General features: G+C 36.2%; 1 protein-coding gene across 2 annotated transcripts in view; it reads left to right on the forward strand.

Annotated features, from left to right (window-relative positions):
* Window positions 1–23,641, forward strand: part of LOC6034878 (tRNA-dihydrouridine(16/17) synthase [NAD(P)(+)]-like) — a 129,621-nt gene that overhangs the window by 42,242 nt on the left and 63,738 nt on the right. The window lies entirely within an intron of this gene.

Consider the following 23,641-nt stretch of genomic DNA (forward strand, 5'->3'; position numbering starts at 1 on the left):
CTGGCATTCGAAAAATGAACTGGACAAAAGATCTTTTAAAATTCAGGAAAGATAACGATTATCTGGCAAATCCCTTCAATTCCGGATGACGTATTTTTTACAGAAAATGACCAAAGGAATCTTTTCGGTGCATTTTTGCTTTCTAAAGAAATTTGGAAAATAACGAGCCTGAGATCTGGCAACCCTGGTAAAAATATCACCACTAAACCAAGTGAGAAATCGCCTCAGGTACAATTTTCAAACAGTCAACTAGGTATTAGACTATGACAAACAAACAGCGATGGGAGAATCTTTATCAAAAGAATATTTTTCCACGCTCATCAAGAGAAAAACTAACATAATCCACCTATGTGGTTGAAGCCTTCCTCACTCAGTACCAACAGTAGCTGTACACAAATTTCATCTATTTTTTAGATCCGGAATAAAAAAGTATAAAAATATCACTTAAGTGGCCATATCTCGAGACAGGGTTGCCAGATCTGCAATGTTTTGGACTCGTTGGAAAGGTCCTTTGATAACCTAACTAACGATGGTTCAGATGGTGTATCCGGATATAGTTTACATACATTGAGGTGAGATTCGGCTACAAAAAAGCACATAAATATCACTTAAGTGGCCATATCTCGAGACAGGGTTGCCAGATCTTCAATGTTTTGGACTCGTTGGAAAGGTCTTTGATAACCTAACTAACGATGGTCAGATGGTGGATCCGGACATAGTTTACATACATTTAAGTGAGATCCGGCTTCCAAAAAGTACATAAACATCACTTAAGTGGATAAATCTCTAGACAGTGTTGCCATATCATCAATATTTTGGACTCGTTGGAAAGGTATTTGATAACCTAACTAACGATGGATCGGATGGTGGTTCCGGGCATAGTTTACATACATTTAAGTGATTTCCTGCTTCCAAAAATTACATCAATATCACTTAAGTGGATAAATCATGAGACAGGGTTGCCAGATCATCAATGTTTTGGACTCGTTCAAAAAGTACATTAATATCACTTAAGTGGCCATATCTCGAGACAATGTTGCCAGATCTTCAATTTTTTGGACTCGTTGGAAAGGTCTTTGATAACCTAACCAACGATGAGTCGGATGGTGGAACCGGACATAGTTTACATACATTTAAGTGATTTCCTGCTTCCAAAAATTACATCAATATCACTTAAGTGGATAAATCATGAGACAGGGTTGCCAGATCATCAATGTTTTGGACTCGTTGGAAAGGTCTTTTGATAACCTAACTAACAATGGGATCGGATGGTGGATCCGGACATAGTTTACATACATTTAAGTGAGATCCGGATATATGTGAAAACACATTTTTATACATAACTTTTGAACTACTTATCGAAATTTCAATCTGTATAAAACTCGATCTATGGGACCCTAAACCGAAGTCGAATGCAACAGGTTCGGGTCAAATCGGTTCAGCCAGTGCCGAGAAACGTGAGCTAGTTTGTTGGTCACATACATACATACACACACACATACACACAGACATTTGTTCAGTTTTCGATTCTGAGTCGATATGTATACATGAAGGTGGGTTTACGACGTTTTAATACAAAGTTCATTTTTAAAGCAGGATTATAGCCTTACATCAGTGAGGAAGGCAAAAAATGGAAAAGGACATGACTCTCCTCACTCGCGCACGAAAGACTTTTCGTAGTGAACAATGTTTGTAAACAAAGCAGAATGAATTAACTAAAGTGGCGCTAACAAAGAAATTCACAAAAGATCTTCTGGTGACTGATTTTTTTTTCGAGATTTAGGGAGCGATTTTTTTTTACTCTCTTTCGCGGGTGAAGAAAGTTCACAAGCGAAAAAGATTTTTTGTGATTATTCCATCCCTTCAATCAAACAAACTCGCACTTTTTTACAGTTTGCCTGCACTTGGTTACAGAAACGACAATCTTCATACTTTTTGCTTTGTTTGCGAGTTGGCAAACTGTCAATCACGAAAAAGCGTCTCCTTCAGAAAGTGTTGCTAATTTGCATCGAAATAACCTTTGAGAACATTTTACTAGGCAATCGCCATACACATTAAAGTGTGTAAATTTGGAAGCTGTGAAATTCGACGGTCTGTCGCCACAAATTCAATCTTTGAGATATCCATTTAAATTAGATAATTTTATCATTTTGCGTGCCTTAAAAAAAGAATTGTCATTAATTCTTAAACATCTTAAACATTAATATAAATTCATGAAAAATTTAAGCTCACGATAATACAAATGGAGTGGAAAACCAATTCACACCTTCATCGAACACGAACAAATAATCAACTACCTAGATATACCGACAGTTATACAGTGACCTCTCTGCAGCCCTGCCAAACACAGCGAAAACGGGGAGAGGCTTCGCACTTCTGACCTATCCGGACGACTTCATCACTACAATCAACCGGGCCTTATCGACTGTGAACCCGTAACTCTTTTCTTCCCCCCATCAACTGGTGGACCGTGTCACGCAAACGCGACTTGGGGTTGCATGTTTTGGGCCAGTTCTCAATTTGGCCACCACCCCGCAGAGTTGATTGGTCACGTGTGTGTACTCTCCGGATCGATGAATTATAAAGTGGTGCTCTGAATTCAGGCGATTAAAAACAATTTAAGGTTATGAAAAAATAAAAAACTCATTACCCGACCGGACGGACTTTTACGATGTCGGTTTCTCTGTTTCACATTAAAATGATGCATAAAATATGCTGGCCATAAATTAAACAGCACTATCATTTTGGTGTCCACTATGCTTAATTATCCGAAAACACCATTATTATGCGAATCATGCTATCAAGCTGACAATCTTCTGCACTGTCGTAAATAACTGTGCTACATGACAATTATCCGTTGCATTACTCATTAATAACATGCCTTAAATAGAATTTAATTGAAAAGTTTTCTCTGGAAAGAAATTTAACATTGAAAAGTTACCTTTGATTTTTGCCCAAAAAATATTTTCGGTTTCATGTGTCTACTTTTCATAATTTAACTTTCTGAATAATCCACTGCCATGGTTCATGGATTCGCAATTTTGTATAGAATCTCCATTACGAGACAATTTCAAAAGCCTTCGGTCCATGATTTATGTAATGCCATATATCAGCTGAGTTGTGGATCCACAAACTCATCTCTATTCAGCCCGCCACCAGAAATCATGTAACACCCACCCACGTTCTACGCGCAATAAACGTACACATTTATTGCTGTGTAATATTAAATTTCAAAAATAGTTTTTTTGTGCCTAAAAACTATGTTATTCCACTTTATCAACTAAATCAAGGTTAATATATAACATCAACATATTCACCTTTCTTATTCAAATGTTTACTGTGTACTACTGCTTTCGTATGATTGAATGCGAAAACTCATCTCTGGTTGATTAAATTTCGCCCTCTAATGTATAATGTGCGCAACAAATTTATAACTCGTGACTCATGGTTAAAAATTATAAAATTAGATCTTCACGTTTGGCTCGTAAAACAAAACGAGCCCCAAAAACGGCTCCGAGGGGGATGCCATTTTTGATCCCAGGGAGCTCATAAATAAAACAGCCCCCAACTGGTTCCCATTTTGCGGAGGTATTTCCCCCACCCCCACGCATTCCCCCCTCAAGGCATATATTTATAAACCTTACCACCTTATTTCATGCTAACGACGTGTTCTGGTGCGAAGTGAATTATTCATGAGACGGCTAGTTAACTTTGCTAGGATTTTGTTTTTTTTTTCGGCGATTGTGCGATATGTTTTTTTTTCGGGGGTCTCCCGGTTCATTTCTAAGGCGCAGCACGATTCTTGTATACGAGAGGCCCGGGAGGTGTCGAGTTCAAGGCCAATCTTACAGTTTTGGGGATCCTTATCGTGCAAGTCCTGGATGGCGTTTCGTGCGTCACGAGATCGGAACACTTCATAGGGAAAAAGTTGTGTACTTAATTTGGATGTCCTTTGCTCTGATTTTGCAAAAGTTACTTTCACTTGCAGATGGTTATGGTTTTTTGACATAATATAAACTTTTTTGGGTATAAAAATTTACGTAATTGCATTTTTGGAACCCAAAAAAATTTTGGGCCATTGCTTAAATTTTCAAGTTATCACATTTTTAGTAAAAAAGGTTGATTTTTTCTTGTTTGCTTGATTTTCCCGTTTCTGCGCTCGTATGTTCATAAAATCATATCTCCGAACCTTGTAATGGATATTCACAATTTTTTGGATATGTTATGCAAAATAATACAAGGAACCAGGGAAAAATATTTTCAGATATGAGCTCTTTGATCCCAAGACCTTCAAATCAGCAAATTAAATTTTCATAGAACCTTTGCAAATGTTTAACACTTTTGATTTGGATACTGTTTGACGTAGAATCGCTGTATATTATACAGCAAAATCATTTGAAAAGAGCATAAACCGAAAAAAAGTTTTCCGATTGGGGTAAAAAATTGTGGGGATTCCTTGGCCAAAATAATTAGACCCCTATTTTTTGTTTGGTCATTACGGTGATTTAAGCCGTGTTAGGTAGGTCTGAAAAATTGCTATTTTCGTTGATGTTCCCAAAAATCACATTTCATCATTGAAAGTCACAACTTTTGATCCCAAAAAAGTATAGGTCATCGCTTAGATTTAAAAGTTTTAACAATGTAAGCAAAAAAAGCTGATTTTCACCGTTTTTGTCATTTTCAGAGGGGTCCAAAATAGAATAGAAGTCCTTGTAGTTAAAAGGAAGACACTAGTGGTTGGTACTAGCAATAGTGGCCGACAGCTATAAAGTCAACTTCGTTTTTTTTTTTTTCAAAGTAGAATAACGAAAAGTTTTTAATTTTTTTCCTGTTCTGCAACCTCAAATCATTATCAGTATTCATGTCTTTCAGTAACCTTTTCATTTTTTGCATTTAAACAGAGAAAATCTATAAGTTGAATCACTAGATTAAAAGTTGCATCAAATTGCATTGAAACATATCAGTTAAAAACGTGGCCAAAGTTGACACAAAAAATACTATTTTACATATTTAGAGTAAACCGGAACAGCGCTCCAGCCTTTTCTGGCCTTGATTGCAATGAAAATTTCCAATATTTGGCTGATGAATGTGTCTATGGGTTGGGTATGCTATCTGTGCTTTCATGTTTGGAACACAAGGTTAACAATACATAACATTAACCAAATCAAAAAACCTAGTAAGCAGCTTGATAACTGAGATATTTACCAGTAAAATCGTGTAAAGATATTCACTGAACTGTTTCTTTAAATTGTACTACACCCTTTTCAAAAATGTACACGGTGTTTGGGGCAAGTGTGCGCACTTAAATTTCCCATGGAGAAAAAATAAAGTTTCTAAAATGGATTCATTCATAACAAAATCATGTTGAAACAATGATATAATGACATCTATGCAACAAACAAACAACAATTATACTTAAAAAGGACTATTTTCATAAATTGAAATTATCGAAACTTTAAACTAAATAAAACAAATGTAATAGTAATAATAATAACAACCCAGTACAACAGCAAAAACTTTAAATGAAATTTGTACCAGCCTTAATAAATGTTTCATTTTTTATAATCTGCTATGTTTTTCTGTTGTTTTTAACCGTTATTTATATTTTTACATTTATTTTCGAGAATAGAAAAAATGATTGTTATTTTAGATTCAAAACAATGCAGATTGTTTTAAAGTTTCTTCCGGATAAAATGAAGCAAAAATCATTGATAATTGAGAATGCTACTAGAGGTTAAACCCTGTGAGGCGGCAGATGTTAACATTATGTAACACAAAAAATTGTTTCAAATTTTTCATCCTGGAAACATGGTAATTTTAAAATCAGCTACATGAAATCAAATATGATGCGTGATTTAGTGCTAAATCTCATTTTCAATTTCAAAACACAATTTTCTGTCTTTTAATCTATGTAAACTCGTGCTAATTTTCAAGCAATGCCCTTTGAGCTCCCTGCTCAAAGGCAAACAAAATACTTAGCATTGTGTAATAAAGAGTGAAACAAAGCAAAACATGTTAATTACAACACTCCATTGACCACTCTACCCGTGTCGGGCATCCATTCAGCATGGAGTTCCGTCCACTGCCGGGGCCAGAATAAGTTCAAGGTTGTTGCTAAAAATACTTCCCTCTTTTTTTTCCCCAACCAACTAACACCCGGGAACGATTGCTGCTGCATGGCTGGAGGCATTATATCGGCCACCGTACAGCACTACTAGCCGCGACCCATTATGCGCCATAAAGCCTCCAGGCGGATTATTTATGTTCAACGCCGACGGAGGGGGTTGAGCTTCTAGGGGTTGGAAAATGAAAATATGGATGAGAAAATAACCATTCTTGCAAGCTGTTGCTGAGAACTGTTTGTGTTTTTTTTCTATTTTTGGGCCAACGTCCGTGGTTACTTTTGCACTTTGGGCGATGACTGTAGTTGGTGGTGGGTGGGAAATTATTCATGTACTAAATGTTGTAAAACAGGTGCACTGTTGCTCCAGGGGTGGACGTTAGCCAATTGTCTAAGAACAATACCATGTCCTTTTTTAATCTCTCTAGACTGTCACTTTAATTGGCTTCTGCTCTATTTCGATATAAAAGATCATACACCTTTATAAAATGATGAAAATTCTCTAACTAGAAAGTTCCTTCATAAAACGGCACGAATCCAGCCAAAAAGGTTGGTGCTTTGTGGTTTCTTATGCTAAGGCAATCACTCGAAGCATTACATACCAACCCACCCAAGTGACGAAGGACAATTTCCAAACTTTTCATCTGCTCTAAACGGTCCACAAAGGTCGGAGAGAATGGCGAGAACAGAGGAAACCACAAAGCCTGAAAGTGATTGTCGGTTTCGAGGTGAATGGATTTCACATAATTGATGAATTGTTCTGGAAACGTCAGGCTCGTCGCGCGATTGGGCGATGGACACGTGTCCTGCCGATTGTATGGACGGATTCAGTTCCGGGAAGTCGTGTAGTGCAAACGATGTACGCATGGCTTGTTCGAGACCAGCTGGCAAACCATGGGTGGTTACGTTCACTCCTGAATCTAATCACGGCATGACGACTCAAAATACTGCAATGACGTGACTTTTGGGATATTGGGGTGATTTCAACCGGTTATATAATTATGATTAAGATCTAAATAATAAAAATTAAATAAAATTTAGACATAAAAAGATATAGTACACCGATTCAAAAAATGCTTCAAAGAATAAAAATAAGCTAAAAATGAAACTCGTTTTCCTTGAATAGGAATAGAAATAATTTATTTTACCCCGATTCTTCTAGTCAGCTTCCAATACTCACCTGTAACTGTGTACGGATAGGATTTAATATCGGATGGTTCTGATGTTTCGAGAAATCATCGATCCAAAAGTCACGGGCGGTGAACGTTGGCGGAGATTTATTGGCGCACCATTTGAGCTGAATGTGATTCCAGAGCACTTGATTCCCGCAGGGGAGGGCTGATACACCCCGATTTCCCTATAGTGTACAACGGTTTCACGGTTCCGGATTGAATCGTGAATCGTGCTTTGTTTGGGGAGCTATATTTTATTGCATGACCTTTTGTTCTTCCACGCGCCCAGGGTACAATTCGGAGATTTATTGCGAGTACGCGTAAGCATTCTGGTGTGCATTCCCGAGCGGGAAAACGTGCAATTCAGCGTGGGAAATCAATTAGGTACAAGGAAATTGACCGAGTTCAAGCTGCTTGAGTCCTTTGTGCAACTGTATTGCATGTCATTTTGAGTTTAAGCGTTGAAATTTTCATTTAACATTAATAAAAATCTTGATCTTCAAGACACAAAAACTATAAAACAAAAATGTGTTCATATGTTCATTAATGGACACTTTTCAATCTCAATTTTGTTTTCGAGATTTAAAAAAATGTTTATCCTAATTGTGAATGCTTTTGAAATATCTCAATGTTGTACCTTCCTCAATGGAAAATGTGTATCGAGGATTTTTTGCTACACCCAAAATTCAGAATCGAGATAATCGTTCTCTTAAAATTTATTGAGGGCTCAGTGCCAAAATCGATAGAATAATGGTACCAACTCACACCATCATAACAAATGAGTTCATTCGTTAGTTGAATCAATAAATCTCCAACAAGTGTCATACATCGACTTCGGACTTCTCCATGGTCACCAAGCTGTGGTGGCCGAGGCAGCTAAGTCATTGGATTGGTTTGTCAAAGGTCTCTGGTTCGATTCCCGTTGTCGACACTTTTGGTTTTTTGTTTGACGGATGAACTTTTTTGCAAATGAACCTCGAGAGAATAGTTCTATCGCCCATCTCGAGCTGTGTTCTCTGCGTCCGTGAATGGTACCACTATTCTCTCGACTCGAGACCATCATTCTCTCGGACTAGCGCTGCCAGTTTTGGGTGTAGATATATTATGTTTTGGAAAGGTAACACAGGTTTTTTTGTTTTACTAGCTATGAGAAGGTCTCAAAAATACGATTTTGACCGACACTCACTATTTTAAACAAATCTCCAAAAATATTGATCGGACCAAATTCATATTTCAGGAACTTAATCTTGAGATAGTTTCTTAATAATACCCCAAATTTCAGCCAAATCCCGTGGTCAGAATGATCCCAAATTTGGAATTTAGCCTAGTGATGGGTCAATCTTCGATTTCGGAGGGTAGCCCCGAGAAAGCCCGGATTTGGACCACCCTAATGCATACTCACGCGATAAATATTCCAACTCCCATACTGAAAACATTCAATTGTTGCACAATTATCCTTCCCAGGATTACCTTCTTATGCATCTGGTAATGAAAAACATCAAAAAAAGATCGGCTTTATTTTGTTGACACGTGTGTGTTATTACAGCACTTTCTAAATTTGAATTTTGAAAAGAACTTATGTTTTTCTCACGATTCACGATTCATATTGAATCCATATGTTCACTGTAAATAAATACATATCTAAACTTGCACATATCAGTGAACATAGCAAACTAGTATAATTGGTATAAATTGGCCTGATTCCACAACATCTTAACACGAATATTTAAACTCAACGACTAAAAAAGAATGTAAGATCTAAAGAGGTTTAAATATATCTAGAATTTAAATTTTATCAGCACTATTACGAAATTGCATTCACAATTCAAATCATAATAACTGTAATCAACGTGTAAGTTCGCCTAAAGGATTTTTTTTTACATTTAATTCGAAATGTCTTTTTTTCATAAGTATTTACGGAGAATCAGTGCTGTTCAGTGTTCAGTACCTATTGCATGCAATTTCAACTTCGGAAAAGTGGAAAGATGGAATGTTCTGACGGCAGCTCTTCTAGTATATAGATGCGTCTTAATTAATTGTGAAGGCACATTCACTTTTCCCTACATGCAATACAATAATACAATTAAACCCCAATTTATACACATGCTACGCTTTGTATTTCAATTATTTCTCTTAATCAGTCTAATATTTTATTTTATTTTTTGTTATTTTTACTATATAGATGAAATTTGTGAAATACAAAGCGTAACGGCTGCTCGTAAATGAGTTTTTAGCGTTGAAGAATAACATTTAACAAACTCAATAAAAGATTTTAAACATTATCTGCTTACATTTTTATATCCAACATTTTCATGAATTGAATTTTTTTTCGTATCTTTGAAATAGTTTTTCAAAAACAACAACTAACAAAGACAAAACAACACAACAGCTATAAGAAATGAATGCTAGTTGCAAATTTTTCCAACTCAAGGAAAATTCCGGGTCCTCTAGAGTCTCCACAAATTTCTTTCGAAATGAGTTGTGATCTCTCAAGCGTTTTAACAATCCGGCCGATTGATATCTCAGTAATCTGAAATAAAAATTTTCAGAAGATTGCACACAAGTTCAAAAATAAAAATTCACCATACATCATGTTGAACAACTGCAACGAACGAAAATGGGACCCAATTGGTATGGCCGTGGTCCTGGTGTAAACATTGCGCTGTACTATTTGCAGATCACACGATATAGACGACATTAAACTTCCACGAATAAGGTTATGTAAATCAACTGTACTGCTTGGTGCTATAAACCCCAACATGCTTTTAGATTTACAAATGTTTTCAATCTGGGTTTCCAAAAGCACACCGTTGAACATTAGTGGACACTTTTCAATCTCAATTCTGTTTTCGAGATCGCTGAAACGTTTGTCATATTTGTGAATACCCATAAAATATTTCAAAGCGCTTCCTTCCTGGATGCACAACTTGTATTGAGAGTTTTCGACAAGTTCCAGTATACTCCGAAATGGAAGCAGATGCTTTTGAAGTGTTAGCACAGAGAACAAAACGGTTGAATGAGCCGTTAAAATGAGCATGCTAAATGTGGCAAAAATTATTTGCAGTATGCGAAAAGAGCAGGGTAAATGTGGGTCAATGATTTCTAAATAAATAAAAGTAAATTAATTCACCTTTCCATGAAAAAAATACTGACTTTGATCGATTTTATCAAAATTCCAGTTAATTCAATGTAAAATCGATCAAGGTAAATTTTACTAGCATTATTGATATTCATACCTTCATTAGTTAGCAATTCGTAGCAGTAAAATAACCTTTGAGGAATATTTACCATTTTTCTAGAGGCAAAAAAACTTCCAACCGTCACTGTAAAAAGAATGCCCAGGATCGATAACCAAAGCCAATTTGAAAATACTTGTAAATAAAATGTAGGCTGTTCATCAAGCCCGATTGGTTTTACGTAAAGATTGTATCTAGAGTTCCAAATTAGTTTCTGTTCTCCTACAAATATCACTAAATACCTTTCAATTTGCAAGGGTCTAGAACTCCGTCGGAATGGTGCAAACGATGTTAATGTTATATCCATATCAATTATTCCAGTGTACAGAAGTTGCTTGATAGTTGCTGTGTCTTTTCTAAAGAAAAATAATTTATTTAAATTTTCACAATTTGTGTTTTTTTTTTTTTTTTTTTTTTTGTTAAAACTGACATGAAGCGCACTCCAATTTTCAAGCCAAACACTTCTACCAATTCTTTCAACATACGAAATACAAATAATCTTGAAAGTTGCACCTTGTTTTGAATCTACCGAAAAATGAGTTTATTTAATGACAGATTTAATTGTTCTACAACCTGAACGTTACTACCCCAAGTTGCAAAATTGAACTTCTGAAATTTGTTATATTTCTAACATCTTCGTTATGCTTTAATCCTTCTAAGGTGCATATGATTCCCATTTGCTCACTGTATATAAATATATTTTTATACTTGGACACATTCGTGACAACAGTAAATATGTATAATCGGTACAAATTTGCCTGATTCCATAACATTCTTTCAATGCGGTGTTAACTAGAAGACTGACATGTTTCAATGATTGAGAACATTGAAATTCAGGAAAATCAGAAATCTTTAAGAACTGTATTTAGTTGATGCAATTTAACAAATTAAATCACTCATATATTATTTGAATAAATTATTGAAATGTCTCAAATACTTTGTTAAAACGGTAATTAGGGTGAATGTTGATCTACATTTGACTTTTTTTTATATCACAGTTGCACAAAAAAGGTTTCAAACAAAAAATGTCGATGCCAAAATAGAAAACCTCAAATTTTGAATTAGCTCAATTAAAATAATCGCATTTAACTGTGCAACGCAAAACAAATGAGCCGTCAGCAGCTGCAACCATTTACAAATGGCAGTAATTTTCTCGGCCCCACGCGCTATCCGGACCACCATAAATCACACCTGTCCAGAGCTAGGGCGACATCCGTGTCCGTTCCTCGGTGGGTCCATTCTGCCGTTTGGTTCCGTTCGGTGTCGCCACACTCGGCATAGATTTTCATTTCGCAAGTGCTTTTTTGTGTTGTGCCTTCTCGGACGATATCTGTAGGATATATATATATTGGTGACTGTGTAGGTTGGTACTCTAGGTAGTAGTCCCTTGCGATGGGGGGAGAACCTTTTCGGGTCACAAGTTCACCCTTGTACAGGCTAATGAACGCGTAATGTGAATTATTACCTGTTGGCATACATCAGTGTCTTGCGAACCTTCGTGGTGAACGGACACTAGAGCTGCGGTATTTTTTACTACCTAAGCTCAGAGTTATTTCAAAACAAAATTCACAGTCTTTTTAAAGACTACCTGAGTTATTTTCCAAAATTCTAAACAGTCTTTTCAAGACTAACCCCGCCTGAAATTTTGTTGTATTTTACAAACGAAGCCATCTTTTTAAGAGAACTTTGCTTGCAAAATGCGTCAAAACAAAGGTAAACGCAAATCTTCTGAAGATTTGGTCGTTACGTCGGTGAAGCGTTTGAACGCTAAACCGGCTAACGGAAACAGAAAAGGAAAACAGCCTCTTCTGAGGTCTGATTCTGATTCTGAATGTGAGGTCAATCCTCCAATTCCATTGACAAACAGTTTCGGTGTTTTATCCGAAACTGAAGACAAGGAACCTTCTCTTCGTACTGAGCCTTCTGCCGTCGAGAAACGAGTAAAGGCTCCGCCAATTGTTGTGACTTCCGTCTCCGATTTGGCCAGCTTTCGAACGCAACTGAAGAATTGCAAGGAAACTTGCAATTTGAAGGTTTCGTTCCAGCTTGGTCGAAGAGGAGAATGTCGCTTGTTGACGGAATCTTTACAAGATCACCAAACTTTTGTTGGTTATTTGAAAACCACAAACACAATTTCTACACGTATGAGACCAAGAATGCTCGGCCATTCAAGGCGGTCTTGAAAGGTCTCTCCAACGACTTGTCGGTGGATGAGATCAAAAACGAACTTAAGGTGTTGCTTGGCTTTGCCCCATCCCAAGTAATACCGATGAAGAAAAAATCAAACGGGAATATTTCTCGCTTTGGTTTGACTTCACAATTTTATCTGATTCATTTCAACAGAAATGAAATCAACAATTTGAAACTTTTGGACAAAGTTCAGTTTTTGTTCCATGTACGGGTAAAGTGGGAGCATTTTAAGAAACATGGCGGTAATGGCCAGAATCTGACCCAGTGCCGGCGTTGCCAGGCATTCGGTCACGGTACTGATCATTGCGCCATGGTTCCAAAATGCATGGTTTGCGGGGATTCTTCTCACGACAAGGACAATTGTCCCGTGAAAGAAGTCACCCAATTTAAATGTGCAAATTGTGGTGGAAATCACAAATCAAATTTCTGGGATTGCCCCATCAGAAAAAGGTTTTGGATTCTCGTGCTAAGCATCAGCCGAAATCCAAACCGAAATTTTCTCAAAGTCAGGTTGTACCTGCATCTTTAAATCAAACGTTCGTGCTGTCTCACTCGAACAATTCTAGAAATACCCCTACCGTGGAAAAGTTAGGTAACAACAATGGCATTTCTTATGCTAACGTCGTTTCGGGTTCGGGTTCATCCACGAATTTTAAATCCTCTACCAATCTTTCTGAAATTGGGCAGGTACCTCAAATCTCATTTGAAAATTTTTCTGCTGGCAACGCTTTGGGATCTTCTGATCTCGGCGATGTTACGTTTGAAAAATGACTTTTTGCAAAACTCACTGTTTGGTTTGATTCAAACAATGAGTAATGCTACATCCATGATGGAAGCAATCCAGATTGGATTAAAATTTGCGAATGATGTTGTTCTTACCCTGAAGTTTAATCATGGATCTAAGTAATTCCATCAATATTATGAATTTTAATGCTCGCTCTTTAAAAGCGAAAGAAAATGAATTTTTCAACTTTTTACGAGTTCATAACGTGCATGTTGCTGTTATAACCGAAACATTTTTGAAAACTGGCACTTATTTGAAAAGTGATCCAGATTATAAAGTTATAACTAATAACCGAATGAATCGAAATGGCGGTGGAGTTGCAATAGTTATCCACCGTAGTATGACTTATAGCACGTTACGTGACTTTAAGTTAAAAGTTATTGAAAGTTTGGGCATTGAACTTGAAACTTCTTTTGGGAAAATTATGATTGCAGCTGCATATTTGCCATTCCAATGCACTGGGGAAAATAAAAATTATTTCAAAGGGGATTTGAATAAACTTACTCGGCATAGATCTCGATTTTTGATCATCGGTGATTTTAATGCCAAACACCAATCTTGGAATAATTCAAAAGTAAATTCCAATGGTAAAATTCTGTTCAGAGATTGCACTTCTGGTCTTTATTCGGTTTTATACCCGAATGGGCCAACTTGCTTTTCTTCTGTTAGAAATCCATCAACAATTGATTTGGTGTTGACAAATCAAAGTCAGTATTGTGGTCCTTTAGTGACTCATGCTGATTTTGATTCTGATCATCTTCCAGTAACTTTTTCACTTTCTCATGAAGCAGTTACCAGACCCAATAGTTCTGTGTTTAATTACCACAAAGCTAATTGGGACAGGTATCAGCATCATATTGAGAATAATTTAAATCATGATTTTGTTTTAGAAACCAAAGCTGATATTGATTCAGCCTTGGAATCTTTAACTAATGCAATTTTGGATGCTAGGAATATTGCTATTCCTAAAGTCCAAGTCAAATTTGATTCTCCCATTATTGATGACGATCTTCAGCTTCTGATTCGTCTGAAAATGTTCGCCGAAGACAGTATCAACGTTCTCGTGATCCTGCACTGAAGCGAATTCAAAAGATTTGCAAAAGGTTATTGACCACAGATTCACTCTCCTGCGAAATGAAAAGTTCGCAAGAGATGTCGAACAAATTAAACCTTATTCCAAACCTTTTGAAACTTTCAAAGGTTCTTAAGAAACCTCAAAACCAATCCCTTCTTTAAAAGATGGTGATAATATTCTATTAACTAATGGGGAAAAGCTCAAAACTTGCTCAGCAGTTTGAGAGTGCTCATAATTTCAACTTGAATGTTTTGAGTCCTATTGAAAATCAAATTTCAATAGAATTTCAGAATATTGTTGAACAAGAATTTTCATCAGATGAAGTTTTCAATACGGATCTGAATGAAATAAAATCTATTATCAAAAAATTTAAAAATATGAAAGCCCCTGGTGAGGATGGCATTTTTTACATTTTAATTAAAAATTACCAGAAGTAACTTTAAGTTGCTTGGTCAAAATTTTCAACAAATGTTTTGATTTGGCATATTTTCCCAGTAGTTGGAAAAATGCCAAAGTAATTCCGATTTTGAAACCGGATAAAAATCCTGCTGAAGCCTCAAGCTATCGGCCCATTAGTTTGCTTTCATCTATTAGTAAATTATTCGAAAGAATAATTCTTAATAGAATGATGACGCACATTAATGAAAATTCAATTTTCGCTGATGAGCAGTTTGGATTTCGCCTTGGGCATTCAACTACTCATCAGTTGTTGAGAGTTTCAAATTTAATTCGAAGCAACAAATCTGAGGGCTATTCTACTGGCGCTGCTCTTCTAGACATAGAAAAAGCATTTGACAGTGTTTGGCATAAAGGTTTGATTGCGAAATTGAAAAGGTTTAATTTTCCGATTTATATCGTGAAAATTATTCAAAATTATTTGACGGATCGTACTCTGCAGGTATGTTATCAGAATAGCAAATCTGATCAACTACCTGTACGTGCTGGCGTCCCTCAAGGAAGCATTTTGGGTCCAATTTTATACAATATTTTTACTTCTGACTTGCCTGATTTGCCCCCAGGATGTCAGAAATCACTTTTTGCTGATGACACAAGCATCTCCGCCAAAGGCAGAAGCCTTCGTGTCATCACAAGAAGATTACAAAAGCTTGGATATTTTCAATTCTTATTTGAAAGAATGGAAAATTACTCCAAATGCTGCAAAACTCAACTTATTATTTTCCCTCACAAACCAAGGGCTGATTTTCTTAAACCAAAAGTCATCACATTATAAAGATGAATGAGGTAAATTTAAAGTGGGAGGATCAAGTGAAATATCTTGGACTTGGTTTTGACAAAAACCTTACTTACAAGGATCACATTGAAAGTATCCAGGTTAAATGTAACAAATATATTAAATGTTTGTATCCACTTATAAACAGGAATTCTAGACTTTGTCTCAAGAATAAACTGTTAATTTATAAACAAATTTTCAGACCTGCCATGCTTTATGCTGTGCCGATCTGGACAAGCTGTTGCTTAACCAGGAAGAAAAACTTCAGAGGATTCAGAACAAAATTCTGAAAATGATTCTGAAACTTCCTCCTGGTTCAGCACCAGTGAACTTCATCAATTAGCCGAAGTTGACACTTTGGATGTTATGTCCAATAAGATAATTGATGCATTTCGACAAAAATCATTGCAGTCTTCAGCTGCATTGATCCGCTCTTTATATAGTTTATAAGTTAGTTTTAAGGTATCCCTTTTCCTTTTGTACATGTAGGACCTCCTACATTTGAAATCACTGAATAGCGAAAGCTACAATATTTCATGAATAAATGAAAGTTGCTAGTATTTAAAATTGAGGTGAAAAGTCATCGTTTGTGATTGAACACTCAATAATATTTTAACTGAATGAATGTACATGGAAAAGAAATTTGAATAAATATAAATTAAAAAAAAAAAAAAAAAACCTGTTGGCATACGTTTCGTTGAAATGGCTGAAATTTAAGTTTTTTAGGATCATGAGATTTTAAACTATGTAGATTCAAAGGAATCACAACATCAATTAAGATTAAGGCTAACTAAAGAAGGATGTTCCTTTGCTTCAGAAGGACATGAAAAGAAAGTTTTTAAACAACAAAATAGCGAGCGACATATTGCGACATCACTGCTGCAGTCCATCAAAACAACATTTTTGGAAAAATTTATAATGTTTTTGTAAAATAAACCTTTCAGTTTTAGGCACCCTAGAGCCCAGTGAAGGTAATGATAAAGTAGTGTGTTCTTTCAAGTGCAATTGCACAAACCAACCAACCAGCATGCATTGCACTGTTTGCACTGTGTGTCACACCGGATTGAAGGCACCGAACGCTCCGGAACCTGGTGAATAGTTTCAGTAAACAGTGCGGAAATGCATTATCCATTACACACTTGTGCTGACGACCGACCACTATACGTTGTCATAGATGTTGTCCAACTTCCATGGAACTGTTTGGCTAATAAAACTGTTTACACCGGGAATTCAACTCGTGCGCTCCATACAAGATTGCAAGTAGTATACGTATAAATGTCCTTGAAACCATCCCCAAACAACGTGGTTCAAAAATTGCTGTTACAGTACAAACAAAAATCTTCTCAGCTTTTGCATAACGTAACCAGCTGAAGCAAAAGGCTGTTATTCACTGCAATCATTACAATATCTTGCTCACCTTTTGCCAACGGCACTCCTGGCTGCCATTTTGCCATGATTCAATGCATGCAAAATTGGCGCTAGGGCTCCATCGTTTTCTCGTACAGATAGGCACACCTCGCAACACAGGCAGTTATTGCTCGTCCTTCCGAACCTCCACCTCCATACATCAACCGGTTATGTGTCGAGCATATGCCTGAAGTGTAAACCGTTTTGCTACCGCTTTTCGACGCTTCCTCCCGTTAACACTCGGCCACTCGACCTGTTCAACCTGCCCCCCCCCCCAACAACTCAAAAGGGCACAATTTGCCGCGCACAAAAGGCCCCACCACCTCTTCTTCAGAAAACAGTGTTGCTGCACAAAAGCTTTTGTTTTCCCTCCTGCTACTGCTGCTGTCAGTGGAGCTTCCGGTGACTAGAAACTTCTCCGTGGTGTTGAGAAGTGCTCACCGGAGCGCATCTTTTGTTGGAAAGGACGAATGGAGCCTCACCACATCGCAACAGGGAAAAAGGATAAATCAACATATTTGAACAATTTGATTGCTTTACCGGTCTATTTGAACTGCAATCGGTGAGAATGGGGATGTTTTGGGGAGTTTCGTAATTTGAAATTTTGCCATTTTTTTAAACACCATGCGTTTTTTCATGGAAATGTTGACATCTTCAACCTTTTATGGTGTTTTAAATTCGTTTGACGTTACATAAAATAATTTAGATAATAAAAACAAATTTCAGAACCGAGCAGTTCTCTACGAAATCGGTCGTTTTTCTTATTTTTTTTTTTATCCTGCTGAAAAAAAGCAGCAGCAGCTGTCCATACACGGAGAAAAAAGAGTTCCCAAAATCGTGAACAAGCGTTCATGAAAATGGGAACCTCGAACAAAGTGTTCAAATTTTATGGTACGATTTTGAAAAACGTAAAAATTTGAACACTTTGTTTGAGGTTCCCATTTGCATGAACGCTTGTTCACGATTTTGGGAACTCTTTTTTCTCCGTGTTCAAGAATTATATGTGAAATTTCAAAAATCTGTATCTTTTGAAGGATTTTTTTTTTATCAATTTGATGTCTTCGGCAAAGTTGTAGGTATGGATAAGGACTACACTGAAAAAAATGATACAAGGTAAACAAAATTTGTCACTAAAACTTGATTTGCAAAAAAAAAACACTTTTTTTCTGATATGTTTTAGGGGACATAAAATGCCAACTTTTCAGGAATTTCCAGAATGGACAAAAAATGTTCGACCAAGTTATGAATTTTTGAATCAATGCTTATTTTTTCAATAAATCGAAATACCGGTACAAAAAAATTTTCAACTTCATTTTTCGATGTAAAATTGAATCTGCAATCAAAAAGCACTTAAGTGAAATTTTGATAAAGTGTACCGTTTTCAAGTTAAACCCATTTTTAGGTAACTTTTTTGAAAATAGTCGCAGTTTTTCATTTTTTTTTTTAAATAAGTGCACATGTTTGCCACTTTTGAAAAAAATATTTTTGAAAAGCTGAGAAAATTCTCTATATTTTGCTTTATTGAATTTTGTTGAAACGACCCTTAGTTGCTGAGATATTGCTATGCAAAGGTCAAGACTAACGTTTCAAAAGGGCGTAATATTGAATGTTTGGGCAAACATGGGCACTAATTTTATAAAATGAATAACTGAGACTATTTTCAAAAAAGTTACCTAAAAATGGCTATTACTTGAAAACGGTACACTTTATTAAAATTTCACTTTTGCGCTTTTTGATTGCAAATTTGATTTTACATCGAAAAATGAAGAAGAATTTTTTTTGCGACTAATATTTCGATTTTTTGAAACAAATCAGTATTGATTCAAAAATCCATAACTCGGTCGAACATTTTTTGTCCATTCTGGAAATTCCTGAAAAGTTGGCATTTTATGTCCTCTAAAACATATTAGAAAAAAAAGTGTTTTATTTGCAAATCAAGTTTTAGTGACAAATTTTGTTTACCTTGTATCATTTTTTTCAGTGTAGTCCTTATCCATACCTATTATAGAAATTTCTGAAAAGTTGGCATTTAATGTCCCCTAAAATATATTAGAAAATGAAATAAAATTAAAAATAGTGTTTTTTACAAATCAAGTTTTAGTGACAAAAAGTGAAGTTAAAAATCACCAATTTTTTCACCGTGTATAATTTTTTTTCAGTGTAGTCCTTATTTATACCTACAACTTTGCCGAAGACACCAAATCGATAAAAAAAATCCTTCAAAAGAAACAGATTTTTGAATTTTCATACATCATTTTTGTATTGACAGCTGCCAAATTTGTATGGAAAATTATATGGACAAACTAGGCACTCAAAAAGTTTTAGCTGGATTAAAAAATACAACAAAAAAATCGAATGACCGAAATCTCAGAGAATTGCTCATTCGGTTAATTTTATTATTGAACTTTGGCACCACCAGCTTAGATCAAAGGGAATCTTGTAAAAAAATGGTTTAAAACGATTGGTTTCTAATATTACACATACCCGGGCAGACGGTAATAACAAAATTCATACCATTTCAATAACAAATACTGTTAAAATAACAAAAAGTGTTATGGAATATTCTTGCAGAATCCATTTTTGCATAAGAGTTTAATAACAGTTCATGTTATCATAACAAAATTTATTATTGGTCTGATATTGGTTGAAAGCCAAAACAACTTGGGAATAACATTTTTTGTTATGGAAAAATACCTCCAACTGTTATTGGGATTGTCGGATTAATTGTTAAAATAACAAAAAAAAATAACAAAGATTTGTTCGAAGAATAACTCAAAATGTTATTAGTCTGTTATTACAATAACAATCCAATAACAAAAAAAAAACATAACGGCGAATAACAAAACTTGTTATAAATAACATAAAAAGTTATTGGCCTAGTATTTTTAAATAACAAAAAATGTTATTTCAATGTTATTTCCGTCTGCTCGGGTGACTCAACATTTTTTAAGTCAATGGAAACACAAGTATGGTGGTAACGGATGAGATGAAAAAATCCGCGCCTAAATTGAATCTAATCGAATGACCACTTTTTAAATGCAACTTTGATTCCATTGATGCGCTTGGTCTATAGGAAAGATTCAATAAGATTTGTTTAAAAATATGAGCTCATAAATTTAAAATCATAAATATTCATTTTTTGACATTGACTCAACATATTGAACAATTACTTTCAATTTGAAAACATGCAATTTCAAAACAGCAAGTACATACAAATATTGTTAAGTAATATTTTATTGTAAGCCCGATTTCCCTATTCAAATCCTCAATTTTCCATCGAAATGTTCAGCAGTTATTCTTCCCACCTCACACCTCTGGCAGCTTCCCCATAAAAGCGACAATGTTTCCGTATCCTTAGTTAACGGATGCTCATTGTTCCGACGTCAGGCACACTTGTCTTGAAAACAAAGATATACTGTAAATAAAACCATTAGAAATTTATAAGTAGCTTTCTGCGCTTGCCAGCTCAACCAAAGAGCAGCAGCAGCAGCAGCGTGTATGAATGCCTAAGCCAAGCCGAGAAATGCTCTCGTGATAAGGCTTTCACAACGAGGCGTTGTGGCGCGACATTTCACGTGGTAGTTTTGTCATCATTCCTCTTCCTGTGGGGAGGCAGTTGGGAGGCGGGGGAGGGGGGGATCCTCCCCTTTTTGAGGAAGCTAAAGTTCAACCACCCGTTTTTTATTTCCCTTTTTCTTTTGTGTGATTGTGATTGTGTATGGACGTGTGTGTGAGTTCAGCACTCGTGGGAAAATTTTCTCAAGTGGATGTATAACGGGATGGAAAACCGGGTGGAAAAGTCAAGTGGTTGTTCTATTGTTACATATTGTGTGTGTATGTACATTGCACTTACAAACACACACACACAGCGATCCATCATATGGTGGCACCCCGGGTGAATTGTCGTGAGCCATTATCTCTGTCGCCTTTATGATAAGTGACGAAAGAGTGGGTTTTTGAATACGCTCGACGAAATCAGGAAGAAGAAGTAAAAGTTGCCATCGGGTGGGGATAAGTGTCACTTGGTTGATTTTTTTTATCTTTGCTTCTGAGCGAGGAGAATGCCGGAAATTTATGCAACACTTATGTGCTTGAACGAACATTTATAAATGGATTAATGATGTTCAACAGGGCAACTTTTCATAGGAATAGGGGGTGAATGCGTTTGGTTTGATGAAAGTTTAGGAATAGTGTTTTGTTTTATTTTCATATGAATGCTGATGAGTCCATTGAAGGATCTGGAAAAGTTCGTCGTTTCAATCCAGAATTATAAACAAAAATAAATTAGGGCAAAAGATTTGAACTCGCCTAGTTCGTATTTTTGCTTTTGTCTTTAAAATCACAATATTTTATTGAATATCAGTTAGGCTGACGCAAATATTTTTCATAAATTTTGTCCCTCGGCTCTGTCCGATATAAAAATTTAAATAACAAGCCATAGTCTCAACATTTTATTGAAAAAAGTGTTTTAAAATTTATTTTACCCTAGTTCAGTGGTTTTGCAATCATTAGTTATAAAATAAGTAAGATTTGACGAAAACAAAAATGTTAGCGAAAAAAAAAACTTTTTGCGGTACTGTACATCGAAAATTTTCAAAAATTCAAAAGATTTTTGAATAAAACCAAACATGGTAAAAATGAATCTCAACGCAGGGGAATGCATTTTCAAATGATTTAAGAATTTTGAAAGTTATTGGAAACATGTTTTTTTTTGCCACAAAAACTTCAAATAAAATTTGTACCAGAGCTGGAAAAACAACAAAAATTTAATTATATGACCTCGAAAGAGGATTTTTTTAGTTATTCTGTACACTTTTTATCATAATGTTTAAAAAAATCAGGAAAAAAGAGGTCCAACTGATTAGACTTAGGTCAATATCTTTTAAACATGCTTTTTAAATAATTTTCAGAAACCTTTTGAAAGACTGTTTTCCTCAAATTTCGCATTAATTCACGGTTTAAGATAATTCCAACTACCGATGAGTTAACTTTCGTCCTTACTTATGATTTGTTTGGATTCAGTAAATGATGGGTTAGTTCCACTTAAAATAAGTAAGCCCTGCCAAGTGCCAAGCAAGTTTCTAACAAACTAAACTCAGATTAATTCAGGACAACAAATTAACCCATTGATTATGGGATTTTCCTTAAACAGATTTACTCTAAAATCTTTACGTACTTAATGATAACTCGAAATTACTGCTATTTATACAATCAGTTGTCAAATAAAAGTGCCTCAAGAGAGACCCTGCATTTTAACAGTCACTGAAAAAGTCTTAATTTATGTTGATAGGATTCAAACATGACCAAGCGACCCATTCGCGTTCATACTGTATTTTCACAGTTACTCATTGATTTATATCACTACCCATCAACCCAGAATATATGTAAACCAATTTCGTATTACGACAACCGAACCGCACATTTAGCCTCCGGAGTCGTCCCACAATTTGCATAATTGACCACCCAATGGATAATCTGCGGTAATTCCGTAAGTGCCGCAATTAGCTGGCCCCCACTTTCCCACGCCACCGAATCGTCCTGAACAAATTAGAGAGAGTCAATTTGGCGGAACATTATCCGACCATCGCTAGGCTAGCGACTTCATTCCACAACTAGCGAAATCCAGCCTCACGAATTGGTCTTGCCAATCTTGCCAACCGTTTCTGCCATCCCCTTTCCACATTTGGAATTCGTAGCTAAATGGAAAACACCTTCTCCCACCCCCTCATCAGGGGCATCTTCTTTTGGGAATACCTTTCGTTATCCCGTTTAAATATTTACATCTGTCCGTTTCGGATCGTCCACCCCGCAGCCTAGCACCTGTGCCTGGGGTTGGTCCAGCAGCATCCAGTGAAATCGAAACCGAAATCGGCACGTTCTATTGCTGGCAACATGCCAGTGCAAAAAACGGATAATGATGCCGATGGTGACGCTGATGGTGTTCCTTAAAATTTCATGTCCACCTTCACACCTAAATCCCTATACAGCGAGTCAAGCAGTGCTTTAGTGACGATTTTCCGCCGATAATCATCCATCAACACGTGACGAGCACATAAGAGGGGAGTAGGAGTGTAGCGTTTCAATTCATTTTCCATAATATAGGGGACCACGATTGAGTGGATCAATCGACCAGATGTACTGTTGTGCAGTGTCATGAAATTATCACCTCGATGCGATGTGCGGATTATGCATGGGCTGGCATCATTATCGCCACGCTGCAGTGGAGCCACACTGACAATTATCTAAATTGAAATTAACGGTCTAGCGGTTCATATTTAATGAGCAAAAGGCGGGAAGCGTGCCAAAAATCTGACCATGCGTTACGCCCCCCTATACTCTGGTCAACCATAAAGGCTGGGCTTGCGTATGGCTTTGTGCGATATATTTTAATTAGTTGTGCATATTGGATTATATCGTGATGAAAT

This window comes from Culex quinquefasciatus, chromosome 2 (assembly GCF_015732765.1).
Source record: "Culex quinquefasciatus strain JHB chromosome 2, VPISU_Cqui_1.0_pri_paternal, whole genome shotgun sequence".
NCBI lineage: Eukaryota > Metazoa > Arthropoda > Insecta > Diptera > Culicidae > Culex > Culex quinquefasciatus.